The 14,835-nt window shown below is 36.1% G+C and overlaps 1 long non-coding RNA gene across 1 annotated transcript; it reads left to right on the top strand.

Annotated features, from left to right (window-relative positions):
• Positions 1–11,070: 11,070 nt before the first annotated feature.
• LOC136203802 (uncharacterized) lies at positions 11,071–14,369 on the top strand. The gene is made up of 3 exons (XR_010674987.1): positions 11,071–11,254; positions 11,783–13,031; positions 13,732–14,369. It is a non-coding gene; the product is annotated as an uncharacterized lncRNA (long non-coding RNA).
• Positions 14,370–14,835: the final 466 nt, after the last annotated feature.

The following is a 14,835-nucleotide window of genomic DNA, read 5'->3' as shown; positions in this document are numbered from 1 at the left end:
TCCAGTGTATTATCCAAGAGTCATTTATGTATCTGTATCTGTATTTATAGAGTTAATGTTGTTTACCAAGAGTCATGTCTGTAATCTATAAATACCTATCAATACAAGTAGTAAGGCAAGAGAATTTTCTTCCATCAATTATACTCTGTTACATGTGAAAGTTTATTTATTTGATCCAACAACAAAACATTCTGGCTCATGTGGCTCTATGTATGTTTGAGTTGAATTGCATATTGGAAAAAAAAAACGCATTTTAAGCTACTGATCAATTTATTCATATCATCATAATTTTTTATTCAATAATTGTTTTACCCTCGTATAATTTCTTTTTTGTACTTCGTTTTTCTTTAGTCCGTCTTAAAACCTTTTTTACCCTGGTATAATTTTTTTTTTACACTTTTGTTTTCTTTACTCTATCTATATATGTTAGGGTGATCCAGGTACTGTAATTTATAGTTATATAGATAAAAAAAAATACATAATTTATTAGTTCCAATATTTTTACTTAATGTATTAATAAAAATATGACAAATAAACAGTATATTCATTTCATCTTAGTTCAAAATTTGAATTTTTAATAGTTAGAAAGTATTTTTTTTTACATGTTTGACGTGATGTGACGTGACAGTTGATGCTAGCATTCTAAAACTTGGGTTTTAATGAGAAAATAAAAGTTTAACCTTTCCTTTGCTTGAGAGAAGAACATGGGTTTATAAAGTTTAATAACCCTATCTTGTTTGGCTGGAAAGGCTTATAAATGATGTGTAAATGATGTGTAGTGTTAGGAATAATTGAAATTACGATAAACGAAAATAAGCAAACACACAAGAATTGTTTACCCAGTTCGCCACTCAATATGAATGACTACGTCTGGGGGCATTACCAAGCAAGGATATTTACTATAATGAATGAGATGCGAATTACAGAGAAAGAGGTTACATTTATACTCCTGAAACCCTAACGCTGCAGTTGGGCCCATCGCTTCAGTTGGGCCTATATATATTAGTCTCCATAAGCCCAACAATCTCCCACCTGGAGACTAAATCCGTCCTCTGATGGTAGTGCCATGCCTTTAACTTAATTACCAAGGCCAGCTGAAGCCATACATAGCTTCAGCTTCTCTAAGGTTACAACCTTAGTCAACATGTCTGCATGATTCTCTGTGCCTGGAATCTTCATCAACTGCAATATCTTCCTGTCCAAGAGATGCCGTATGTAGTGATACTTCAACTCTATGTGCTTTGTTCTTGAGTGAAAGGCGGGATTCTTTGCCAAATGAATGGCACTCTGACTGTCGCTGTACAGAATAGGATCCTTCTGCTCCTTTCCCAACTCACGCAAGAAATTCTGCAACCATACCATCTCCTTACTAGCCTCAGTCACTGCAACGTACTCAGCTTCTACAGTAGACAAAGCCACCACCTTCTGCAGCTTTGAAGCCCAAGAGACAGCAGTACCACCCAATGTGAAGACATATCCGGTTGTACTTCTTCTCTTGTCGAGGTCACTATATGCCAAATCTGCATCCACATATCCTGTCAACATAACTTTCTTGCCCTCAAAACATAGGGCCTATTCAGTGGTTCCCTTCAGGTATCTCAAAATCCACTTTACTGCTTCCCAATGCTTCTTACCAGGGTCTCCCATGAAACGACTAACAACTCCCACAGCATGTGCAATATCCGGCCTTGTGCACACCATTGCATACATCAAGCTGCCAATTACTGAGGCATACGGAGTTCTCTCCATCTGGACTCGCTCTTCTCTGCTCTTGGGTGAGTCATGTTCAGATAGCTTGAAATGGCTACCCAAAGGAACCGTAGCTGGCTTGGCATCTTGCATGCCGAATCTAATCAATACCTTCTTGATATACTCAGCTTGTGAGAGATACAACTTTCCAGCCTTCCTATCTCTTTCAATCCTCATGCCCAGAATCTGCTTAGCTTCTCCGAGATCTTTCATAGCAAACCGCTCAGATAACTGCTTCTTCAGTTTTCTCACTTCTCGAGCACTCGACCCTGCAATCAGCATATCATCAACATATAACAGTAAAATTATGTAGCCTTCATTCAATTTCCTGAAGTAACAACAATGATCAGCTTCACTCCTCACGAACTCAATTTCGTGCATGAATCCGTCAAATTTCTTGTACCACTATCTTGGAGCTTGTTTCAGACCATACAAGCTCTTGTTCAACTTGCACACAAGCTCAGTGTTATCAGACTCATAGCCCTGAGGTTGCTTCATATAGATATCTTCATCTAAGTCCCTATGAAGAAATGTCGTTTTTACATCCATTTGTTGCAGCTCCAAATCTTCTGCAGCTACCATACTCAACACTAAACAAATAGTAGTCAGCTTCACCACTGGAGTAAAAACGTCAGTATAATTTATGCCATACCTCTGCTGAAAGCCTTTCACGACCAGCCTTGCCTTGTAGCGTTTGCTACCATCAGCCTCTTCTTTGATTCTGAAAATCCACCTGTTTTGTAGAGCCTTCTTACCCTTTGGAAGCTCAACAAGTTCCCAGGTGCCATTGCTCATCAAGGAATCCATCTCATCATCTATTGCAAGCCTCCACTTGCTCGCATCCTCTCCACGAGATGCTTCTAAGTAGCTTTCTGGTTCACCACTATCTGTCAACAGCATGTAGTTGCTTATAGGCGTGTACCTGTCAGGTGCTCTACGCTCTCTAGTGGATCTGCGCAGTGTAACCGGTGGAGTTTGGGGTTCTTCTACCTCCTCCACAACTGTCTCCTCCACAACTACCTCCTTGCTCCCACCAGAATTCATGATGTCTAGTTCCACGACCTCTGGTCCTGCATCACCATTATCAGATGCGCCCAGACTATCCTTGTACATTATCTGCTCGTTGAAAACAACATCCCGACTACGAATAATCTTCCTGTTCTGACTGTCCCAGAATCGATATCCGAAATCATCACCACCGTATCCAATAAACATGCACTTAATAGACTTTGCATCTAACTTACTTCTCTCAAGGGGAGCAATATGAACATATGAATCACATCCAAATACTCGTAGAAAGGATAGATTTACCTGTTTGCCACTCCAAGCCTCTTCAGGAATGCCACTCTCCAAGGGATTCGAAGGCCCTCTGTTGATCAAGAATGCTGCAGTGTTAACTGCTTCTGCCCAGAACGTCTTGGGAAGTCCGCACTTCAGCCTCATGCTTCTAGCACGCTCACACAGAGTTCTGTTCATTCGTTTTGCAACTCCGTTCTCCTGAGGAGTTCCTTTCAGAGTCTTCTCCATGCGAATTCCATTCTCAACACAGAATTCCTTGAATTCTCTAAGCTCACACTCTCCACCATTGTCAGACCTCAAGCACTTTACCTTCAAACCTGTCTCATTCTCAACCAGGGCCTTCCATTTTCGAAAGGAATCAAAAGTATCAGATTTCTTTCTCAGAAAATAGATCCACACTTTCCTGGTGGAGTCGTCAATGAGGGTCATGTAATACAAAGCTCCACCAAGAGATTTCACAGGTGTAGGACCCCATAGATCGCTGTGAACTAACTCCAACTTATCTTTCTTCAAAGTTCTGCCACCCTTAGAGAAACTGACCCTTTTCTGCTTCCCAAAGATGCAATCCTCACACGGCCCAAGATCAGCAGATTTCAGACCCGGCAACAGACCCTTTGAATACAACACTTTCATCCCCTTTTCACTCATGTGACCAAGACGACAGTGCCACAAATCTACATTGACATTCTCCCTCACGACATCAATGCTATTGAAAACGTTGTCTGTTAAGTACAACGATCCAACCTTCTCACCACGGGCAACCACCATGGCTCCTTTGGTCATTTTCCAAGCACCACCTGCAAAGATTACACAATAACCTTCATCATCCATTTGCCCGATTGACAACAGATTTCTCTTTAGGCCAGGAACATGCTTTACTCCAGACAGCTTTATCACAGATCCATTCGGGGATTTGATCGAAACATCTCCCTTCCCTACAATCTCCAAAGGCTCATCATCAGCAAGATAAACCTTTCCGAATTTCCCAGGGGTATAGTTTTCCATCAAATCTGCACTACTACATGAATGAAATGAAGCTCCTAAGTCTAATACCCAAGACTCCAGAGGACTTTTTACACTCAATACCAGGGCTTCTGCTGCTATTTCTGCAGTTGAGTTACTCAGAATCAACGCATCACCAAAATCCTCACTGGTTGAATTCACTGACTTCTCCTTCTGCGGTGCCTTACATTCACTCTGGTAATGACCATTCTCATTACAATTCCAACACTTAATGTGGCTCTTGTCCTTCACAGGTTTCCCTCTCCCTTTGGACTTAGACCTGCCACGATTCTGCTTTGACCTGCGATCTGACCTGCCCCGATTCTCTGCATTCAAGGCTGATCCTGATGTGGAACCTAACTCTTTCCTGCGAATCTCCTCGCTTATAATCAAGTCTCTGACATCATCAAATCTAAGTTTTTCTTTCCCTGCTGAAGCACTTAGGGCAGTAACCGTGCCGCTCCAACTCTCTGGTAAAGAAGATAACAGAATTAGGGCTAATACCTCTTCGTCGAAATCAATATCTACAGAACTTAATTGAGTGATTGTCATATTAAAATCATTCAGGTGCGTCGCCACTGCTATATTCTCCATCATCTGGAGATTAAACAGTCGCCGCATCAGATGAACTTTTTTTGCCGCGGAAGGCTTCTCGTACAACGAACTCAAGATCTCCAACATCTCCTTCGTGGTCTTTGCTTTCACCGTGTGATGCACCACGTTTCTGGATAGCGACAGGCGAATAACGCTCATCGCTTTTCTGTCCAACAGCTTCCACTCTTCATCATACATATCCTCCGGCTGCTCACCTAGAGGCTGGTACAGATCTTTACCGTATAGGTAATACTCGATCTGCATCTTCCAGAAACCGAAATCCGAACCATCGAATTTCTTCACATGGATTTTTCCGTCTCCCATCGTAATTACCCTCGCTCTGATACCAGTTGTTAGGAATAATTGAAATTACGATAAACGAAAATAAGCAAACACACAAGAATTGTTTACCCAGTTCGCCACTCAATATGAATGACTACGTCTGGGGGCACTACCAAGCCAGGATATTTACTATAATGAATGAGATGTGGATTACAGAGAAAGAGGTTACATTTATACTCCTGAAACCCTAACCTTCTGAAACCCTAATCGCCCCAAAAAAAAATTTTGGGCCGATGGCCCAACAGGGGCTACCGCCCCCGTACCCCCGTCCAACTCAGCAGTGAGTTGGATCGCTGCAGTTGGGCCCATCGCTTCAGTTGGGCCTATATATATTAGTCTCCATAAGCCCAACATGTAGAACTCTCAATTCTTTATGAAATTTGTTTTGGTCAATCATAATATGAGCTGACTTGATTTTTGGCCTACGGTGAATCCCAATTGTGTTGGTGAATAAATAAAGGAGAGAACTCTCTTCTATTGCGACACTTACTGGACCCAATAGCCGTATGGATAGTGGAAATCGAATACACAAAATCCCAATAAAGTTTGTGAAGAAATATGGGAAGAACTCTCTTCATAGAAATGTTTGATTCTGATCCTCGATACCATACATACATCTGTCTCCTCAATGCAAATATTTGGACAAAGAAGTGCAATTCAATGAGAGCGAGCTTACAATTTCTCCTTGTAAAGTTGTTTTGCCTATATTAGGAGAAGTGTGACACAAGAAGAAAAAGAGAGCAATACTGCAACTCCATCAGGGTTAGATACTGCAACTCCATCAACATCCCATCTATCAACAACAGATAGTCATGAAGCTATACAAAATTATCTTCACTAGAAACAATTAAGAACCAAAAAGATAAAAATGGCTCTTATTAGGAGAAGTGTGACACAAGAAGAAAAAGAGAGCAATTCGTGTTGCTGAATACAACTGTGCACAAAACTGCAATGGATCTGGCAGATGGCAAGTGCAAAGCATGGTAGGTAACTGAATGAAGCAATGGAAGTTAAGCGGACAGTAAGCAATATAAAGCACGAGGTCCACTCAGAAGTAAGGAAACTTGACAAGGAGGCTGTCTAAAACACCACCAACTCGGTAACAGGACTCTTTGCTTGAGTTGCTTTCTTGGCTATATTGCCGACATTGCATAAGTAACATAGGAATGAAGCTGCATAATATGACTACTATTTATGTGGTCAGAAAACAGCTATAGATAAAACAGAGCCTAGCCTAGCTTAGCCTGTGTTATTCAATTTCTTCATGTTCTGATATTGATTTGGGGAGATTGATTATAGTGAAAAATAGAGCATTATCCCGTTTCTTTTTTTTTATTTTTCGTTTTGTATTGGTCTGATGATCATATTGTTGGTTTTGTATTTATGGATATTAATGGTAGATATGATTGCAACAGATGTGAATGCTTAATGAGAGTTTTCGGTGAACAAAGCAAGCTTGTTAGATACTTAACTTTCCAACTATTTTGACTAGATAATAAGATTTTGTCATTGGCGAATATGAAATGCCTCTAATTGTGTAATACGAATAGATGGATGTAATTTAGGGTATGATTTCTCTGCTGATGTTGGTAAATTGGCCAGATTAGACAGGAGATTTGTATAGCTAATTAATCAAGCAAACATACCAATGGAAACTTCTCAACTTGTTAATGTTGTAAATGTTCTTTAAACTTCCTTAATATACTTCTCGTATTTAGAGCTGTCAATTTCTAATTAGATAATACGATTTATAGAGATAACCTGCTTGATACAATTATCATTTGATGTTTGCTTGTTGCATTGTATTGGGTAAGTTCTTCTTGTTGTCCAGGTTATATATATTCAATTATATGTGTGGTGTTTTAAGGAATATGTATTTTACATTATTAGTAAAAAGAAGGAATTTGATTAATGATCTTAGTTTTACTAACATAATGCGTTGGCACATTAAGATGTTGATTTAGCTAAAATGATACATTAAAGTGTCCATTTTTTACAACATCTAGGCTTGTTAAAATCATATGGTACATATTAAAACAACCGTATGGCTTAAATTTACACATTCTAGATCTAACGGGGACAGATTAAATTACAGGTCAGTCACTGACCTGATTGATTTGATTTTATACTTGTTAAATGTCTTATTAGTATTGCTTCTTATTAGAAATGGAAATTGTGAAATATAGTAAAACACCACAAGGAAAAAATATGTATACAAATGAATTTTCTATAAATTAATAGTGATTATCGAATAATAACGGAGAGAGATGACTCAAAACATGCAGAGGACAAAGAATAAGACACATGCCAAACATGATGTGCTAGAACTAGTGAGTGGCGAAGATAGGATTGTTATGTTGTGAAGTGAATTTTACGCCTGCCTGTGTGTATATATATAATCCACGCAATCTTGACGCTCTTAACCTCAATTTTTCAGAAATAGGAAGACTGTAATCATCCAAGGGTGATTCCAGGGGCACCTCCAGCCCACTTGAAATTAAATGTACCATAAAAAATTAGAATAAAAATCAACTAATATCTATTAATACAATAAACAGTAAACAGTAAATAAAAGATCAACCAAATAGACTGACTTTTTTACCTATGAAAATGGATTTCACAAATCAATAGTGATTAGCAAATAGTAACGTGGAGAGAAAGAATTCTGAATATTTGAATTGACAAGGCAATTTTGCCATTATGCACGACGAGCGAACTAAAGATATGCATCATCATCGTCCTCTCTTCACATTAGAGCTGACAAAAAAGTTATTTTTAATACCAATAACGTGTGTACTATAAAAGGTTAGAAATATAGCTGGTATAAAATAGAAAAATCATTTACAAATAAATAATGTATGTACCGTGAAAGGTTAAAATGAAAATCAACTAATATCTACCGGCAGATCAAACACCAAATAATAACTTAGCAAGTAGTAACAAAGAGAGAGGATTCAGAACATGTGAATCGCCAAGGTAATTTTTCCATTATGCACGACTAGCGAACTAAAATTTATGTATCGTCATCGTCTTCTCTTAATGTTAGATAAAATATATGATAGAGTTGATAGAAGTTAGTTTTAATACAAATAATGTGTGTATTCTTAATGAAATTACTTTGCAAAGTGCAAAGTGAAGTTTCCATTAAAGTTAATTTTAGTGGAAAAGGCTCAAGTCTTCAAAATTAAAAAGTTTTAAACTTTAATTTAAAAAAGAGTTACTAAAAAGTATCTAAATAATCCCGAAACAATTTATAGAATATAATTATTGATAACTGTTTGGCTCTTTCGTGGGAAATTGCGGGCGTGTCAGATAATTATAGTATTATCAAACTATGGAATGAAATTGAGTGCGCTTTCTAACTTCTAATTATCAAAACGACGATTGTATGGAATAAAAGAGACCGTAAAATTCCAAAGATTCGATTATCAAAACGATACCGACCTTACAGAAACGATTGAACAACAAATAAAATAAAATTTACTGGGAAGTGAATGAACTTTAGATCTGAAAATTGAAACTAAAGGAACAACTGAGAAATCTAAAGATGCTGAAGTCTAGAGATAATTTGCTAGAGTTTTTGCTTGGGTTTGTTGAGTTGGTTCATTGGGTTGGTGAGTTGGGATCTTCTCATCGTGATTTCTTCCTTTAATAGATGTTGGAGGTAACTTCCTGCTTGCTTCCACTTATCCACGTTCTCCATTATATTGAGTAACTTCCACTTTGACTTCCACGAAGGATTGATATGTATACTTTTTGATTTTTTTTTATTTTAATTGGCTCACAAAATACACGTTAGAAATATTAAATGGCCTCATGATCCCCTAGTTTACCTCAAGTATCCCATGATGTTCACTTTAAGAAGTTGGTTTCCCACGAGGTACATTTGGTTTCCCACGAGCTACACTATATAGGAAGTTGGTTTCCCACGAGGTACACTATATATGAATTTGGTTTCCCACGAGGTACACTATGTAGGAAGTTGGTTTCCCTCGAGGTTCACTCTAAGAAATTGGTTTCCCTTGAGATGTTTACCCTAAGGGAAACTGAGGTTCACTATTGGATATTCTAAGTGAACGATGTATCAGGAAAATATAAAAAGTTTTCTAAAAAGTTTTAAGAGAAAGTTTCCTAAAAGGAAAAGTTTCCTAAAAAGTTTTAACAGAAAGTTTCCTAAAAGGAAAAATTTCCTAAACAGTTCTTTTAAGAAAAAGTTTCCTAAAAAGAAAAATTTATCCGATGAAAAGTGTACACCAGGATATACATCATGAAAACTTTATTTTTGGTATAACTTACAAAATAACACTGATACATACGTGTTTTAATCCTGGATTACCAATAACGTCTAAATTAAAGGAGCATTTAGGGACCTAAACATAAAAAAAGGCTAGACCACTTGGAAACACAAAATAAATGTAACACAAATTACTTAAAATATGTTCGCTTATCTTCCGAGGCATCACAATAGGTGTCTGTCAACAACCTTGTGTTGAGCATCTTTCGATCTTACTTTAGACACTAAAAAAATCATCTTAGACATCAGAGTATTAACTTACGGATTCTCTCGTATCAATTATCAATTAAAAGAATACATTCAGTAGTAAAAAACAAACAATTAATATCCTTAATGACAACAATTTCTTTTATATATAAGGCTTAGCTTTGAATTTTCTATTTTCTATGCCTTTTTAAGGTCTTATTGACTTTTTTTTATTATTTTTTTTATGAAAATATTTTTTTTCAAAATAAATGTATTTGATATTCATTTATGCCTTGTTTACCAAGTCCTTAATAATTCAAAACATGTTGGATGTGTGCCAAGAATCAAACTCTGGACCACTTGTCAAACTGGCTCCAATACCATGCCATGGAACCGATTGAACTAAAAGCTCGAGTTAATAGTTAAAGGTCCACTGCATATTAATATCTAACAGGACGTAGGTTGCTATAGATAAATAAATATTGGATGTAGTGAGTCAACATGTTCAAGAGTTTGTTGGCCTCTCTAGTTCGCGTTTTATAGATTGGATTTGAACATGTATATTTAAAAATTGGTCTGATATAGTCTGTCGGGTCAATTACATGAATATCATAAATAACTATAAAATTACAATAAATCATATTATCAAACTTAATTCTTAATATGTCATTATTTTTTATATATTACAAATAAAGTATGATTTTACACTCTAATTTAAAAAATTTAGACCCAATTCATAAATTCCAAACCCTAGAAAATATATCCTAGACATCTAATATATAAATTCTAATCCTTAAACTATATTAAAAATGCTGATTTTACTAGTTTGACATAATTGAAAATCATTACTTGACATAGTTGTAAATAATGTTTCAAATATGAATTTCTGTGTAAATTTCCCTAGTCCGAATCCGTTCAAGCCCGTAAATGGACTTCAAATTTACATTAAAAGCCCAAATTCAACCCGACCTGCTATTATTATATTATATACATTTTAATTACCTCTATTTGAATTCTATTACTGTATTCAATATTTTTTGGACATAAAATTTAATTAATGCAATATTGTTCATTGAATCTGTATTTGAAGTTTCATTTAAACAGTTGGATTTTAATAATAGTATAAAGACATTGTAAAACTTAATTTCCAATCGTAACAAAAAAAAAAGTAGAAATACAAATGAAATGATTTAATTGAATTAGATGTTTTTAATAAAAGTCTGGATCATTCAATTCAACAAAAAAAAACAAAGGAATAATAAATAAAAACGAAATGCACAAAGAGAAGAAAACATACTACAAAGGGAAGAAAAAAATGTTGAACAAAATGAATAAAATTTAAATTAATTCATGAACAGCCGTGCATATTCGTGTTTGTTCGTGAATAAACATGCCCATTCGAATTCTATATATACAAAATTCACTCTAAAAGTTTATGCTCTATGTATGTTTACATTGTTATTGAACAGCTAAGGGCAATTTGGTCTACATTACCTAAGGGCAATTTGGTCTATATGAAAAAATTGTTTGAAAAGGAACTCGTAGACCTATGTTATATAAGCATAAGGGTTTCTATCCAAAGTGGGTCTTATGCGCCGTGCAATGACCACCCCTCCTTTTTCGCCGCATCACTGTAAATCGGTGTTCTCTGGTAAAGACATTGATATATCCAATGGAAATTTGTTGTGCTGTTTGCGGGACAAGATTGCGATTAGGGTTACAAATAAATCTGCATCTCGTCTATCAACTGATAGTCATGAATCTATACAAAATTATCTACAAGATTGGGTAATTTTCATTTCATAAATTTAAATTCATTTTACTTCGTTTGTTTGCTTCACTTTTTAGTTTATTTTACTTATTGGCATGTATTAGAATGACACTTTGTATTTTGATTCTGAATTGAGATGAAGGTTTATCGTAATTATTGTCAATGGTAAGAATTGATTTTAAGAGACAAAAGTGAAACAATCATCAATTGAGCAAGTTCATAGCAAGTTGATGCCAGCATTCTAAAACTTGGGTTTTAATGAGAAAATAAACAATTAACCTTTCCTTTGCCTGCGAGAAGATTTTGGGATTATAAAGTTCAGTAATCTAATCTTGTTTGGCTGTTTTCCGGTTACGATACATGTGATATCTTTCACTTTTATGCTTCCTTTTTTCTTATCTTTCTGTTTTACATTCCTTAAAATCATTGACAGGTATATGCTTGCTATTTTTAAATTAGTTGTGCAAAATGCTAGACTACTTGATTTTTCGTACAAGATGCAATGATGTCTTTCAAATCTTATGTTTCTGTGAACATTGTTGCAGGAGCAGTGGATTTTGACTTCCCTTTAGGTGGATTATGGGGCTAGCATCCTTGTAAATATGGGGCTGGCATCCTTGTAAATGTGTCTCGGAAGATGACCGGTTGATGTATCTAAGGGCAGTCGTCAGCATTCAGTTTAGCACATTCAAGCTCACTGTTCTTCCTTTTGAGCTCAATAATCTCTTTCTTTACTTGTCGTACTCATTCTCTTTCATTATATTCAACAATACATCTGGCTCTTCCTTCAATCGAGTAACCAATTCCATCATTTCCCTAGACTCCTTTTTAAACCTCTGCAATTTTTCCAGCAACAATTCGTTTTCTCTATTCTTCCCCTCGATTTCCACCTTCAATTTCTCTTCTCTAGATACTAAAACCTCCTCCACTTGAGTAAAATAGGCATTTTCAAAAGCTGATTTCAGTGAAGTTACTAGCTCCGACACCATCAAGCCTTCCAGATCCTCCTTAACCGCTCCAATTTCAGTTCGACCATCCATTTTTTGAAAGAGAAGCTAAAGGATCAAAACTGTAAAAACTCACCTAATAATCATATGGATCGGTTTCCTTTTGTACCAGTACTGGTAATTGGCGACTGAAAGAGGTGAAACTGAGACCGAGAAGGCGGTGCTCTTGCTCTTCGCCGCACCGGAAGTGAAAAGCAAGAATTGGTTCCGGTACTTCCGCCGCTTAGAGAAGACGAGGTGTTTTCGGGTGACACATGAGGAAGTCACAGATTTGATTACTAAAATACATGGTGTGTTGTTGATGTTAATGCAAGAAAAAGAGCAACCTTTGTTTGCAATCTGACAGGACTTCATCAGGAGAGAAGCTTCCTGCAGAAGCGAACATTGGATATTCTAGGGACAAAGAAGTGCAATTCAATGAGAGTGCGAAGTGTGACACAAGAAGAAAAAGAGAGCAATACTGCAACTCGATCAGGGTTAGATACTGCAACTCGATCAGCATCCCATCTATCAACAACTGATAGTAATGAAGCCATACAAAAATCATCTTCACTAGAAACAATTAAGAACCAAAAAGATAAAAATGGCTCTTATTAACCACATTTTTACTCCTTGATTTGGTACGCTTCTTTTCCGAACCGCAATATCTTCATAGCTCTAGCAATGTCGTTTTTTCTTGCTAGTCACCGGCCACGGCGGAGTCGGACAAATCTAAGAGTTTCAGCCGCACTTTGAAGCTTGCATTCTTTTTTGAAACCTGTTGTCTCTCCAACATTTACTTGCACAGGTTTGTGTTCAATAATTTGAATTTTCAAGCTTTGATTGCTGTTTTGATAGTTTTAAAGATTTCATGTTTTCCTTTCATTGTGGATGACAAAATTTCAATTTGACCTAACAAAATCTCTTGTTAGCTCCATTCTTTCCAAGTAAAGAGAGTAAATTTAATAGATGAGCATTTGTGAATTAGAGGATTATATACGTATTTACTGAAAAATCAATTTTAGTTGCTAAAATAATTTGATGAAAATAATTTATATCCTTAGTTTGTTCACTATTTTCATTTGTTTATGAATGAGAATTTTGATTATAGCTGTGTAAATCTTTTAAAAATTATTCGAGTGAAGCAAGAAATGGTTTATAGAAAATGAATATGTTGTTCAATTTTAAATTCCAAATGATCATTGCTTATTTGTTCTATTGGGGAAATATTATCTGTTGCGTTGATTCCTCAATTCTTAATGAGCCTGACAAGAAGACCAATATACAGTTGTGCATATATGGATTATTGAGTTTGGATTAAAAAATGAGAACATCTCATACGGGTTAGCCATCAATTCAATGCTGCAAATCGGATAATAGATGAACTTAATTATCTATAATAAGATGTAAGAATAAATAACTTCGGTTGATTTGGGGATATTATGTTGATGCATTTGTTTAGACATGTCTTGTACTTATATGCTATTTATTCTATGTTGTACATATAGTGAACGTCTTGCTGGCTATACATCCGTAGATGTCAACACCATAAATAATCAACGGTAAACTGCAATATGGATATGGCAGATAAACTCCAATACCAAGAGTCAGTGTAGAATTCGAAATCAAGGAAGCTTTTGGTGGAGGCAGTTACAAAGCATGCTTGGTAACCGAATGAACAATGGAAGTTAAGCGGATGGTAAGCAACATAAAGGCACGAGGTCCAGTCAGAAGTAAGGAAACACGACAGGGAGGCTGTTGAAAACACCACCAATTCGGTAGCAGAACTCTTTGCTTGAATTGCTTTCTTAGCGATATTCAGTTTGGGCAGGGCAGGCAATAATTAATGGATGGAAAGGAAGTATTATCCTGTTTGAAGCTGGAAAATATGACTACTATTTATGTTGTGGACAAGAAAAACAGCTATAGATATGCCTAAGAATAATGAAATAATAGCATATATGCCTACTTTATTCATTTTCTTTATGTTCTGATATTGATTTTGAGAGATTGATGATTGTGAAAAATAGAGCATTTTCATGTTTCTTTTTTTATCTTTTCGTTTTGTTTGGGTTCTTAATGCGACCAGAACAATATTGTTTGCTTAATTCTATGTGCGATAATTGAAAGAGTGTGTATTGTTTTACTATTCTGTTCCTTTTGGCAGCTTTAGAGATATTCCCCCTTATAAGATAAGTTTACTCAGTTGTTTTCTATATTTTGGCAACCAGTAAGATGTGAGTGGCGGCTTTGCAAGGCAAATTTTCTCATTATGCATGACGAGCATATTAAAAATTACATATCATCATTGTCCTCTCTTAGTCTTAGACGTATGTCAAACAAGATGTAATATCAAAGTGTGTAATGGAATTCACAAATTAATGGTGATTATCAAGTAGTAACGCAAGGGAAGAGGACTCAATTTGAACTGGCAAGGCAATTTTAAAATTTCACAAATTAATGGTTATTAGCAAGTAGTAAAACGAGGATAGATGACTTAGAACATTTGAATCGACAAGGCAATTTTGTCATTATGCACTACGAGCGAATTAAAGATTATGCATCATCATCGTCCACTGTCAGTGTTAGATAAAATGCACGACAAAGCGAAC

The sequence above is a fragment of the Euphorbia lathyris genome, chromosome 8 (genome assembly GCF_963576675.1).
Source record: "Euphorbia lathyris chromosome 8, ddEupLath1.1, whole genome shotgun sequence".
NCBI lineage: Eukaryota > Viridiplantae > Streptophyta > Magnoliopsida > Malpighiales > Euphorbiaceae > Euphorbia > Euphorbia lathyris.
The sequence above is the reverse complement of the archived record's forward strand: the minus strand, read 5'-3'. Positions and strand labels throughout refer to the sequence as shown.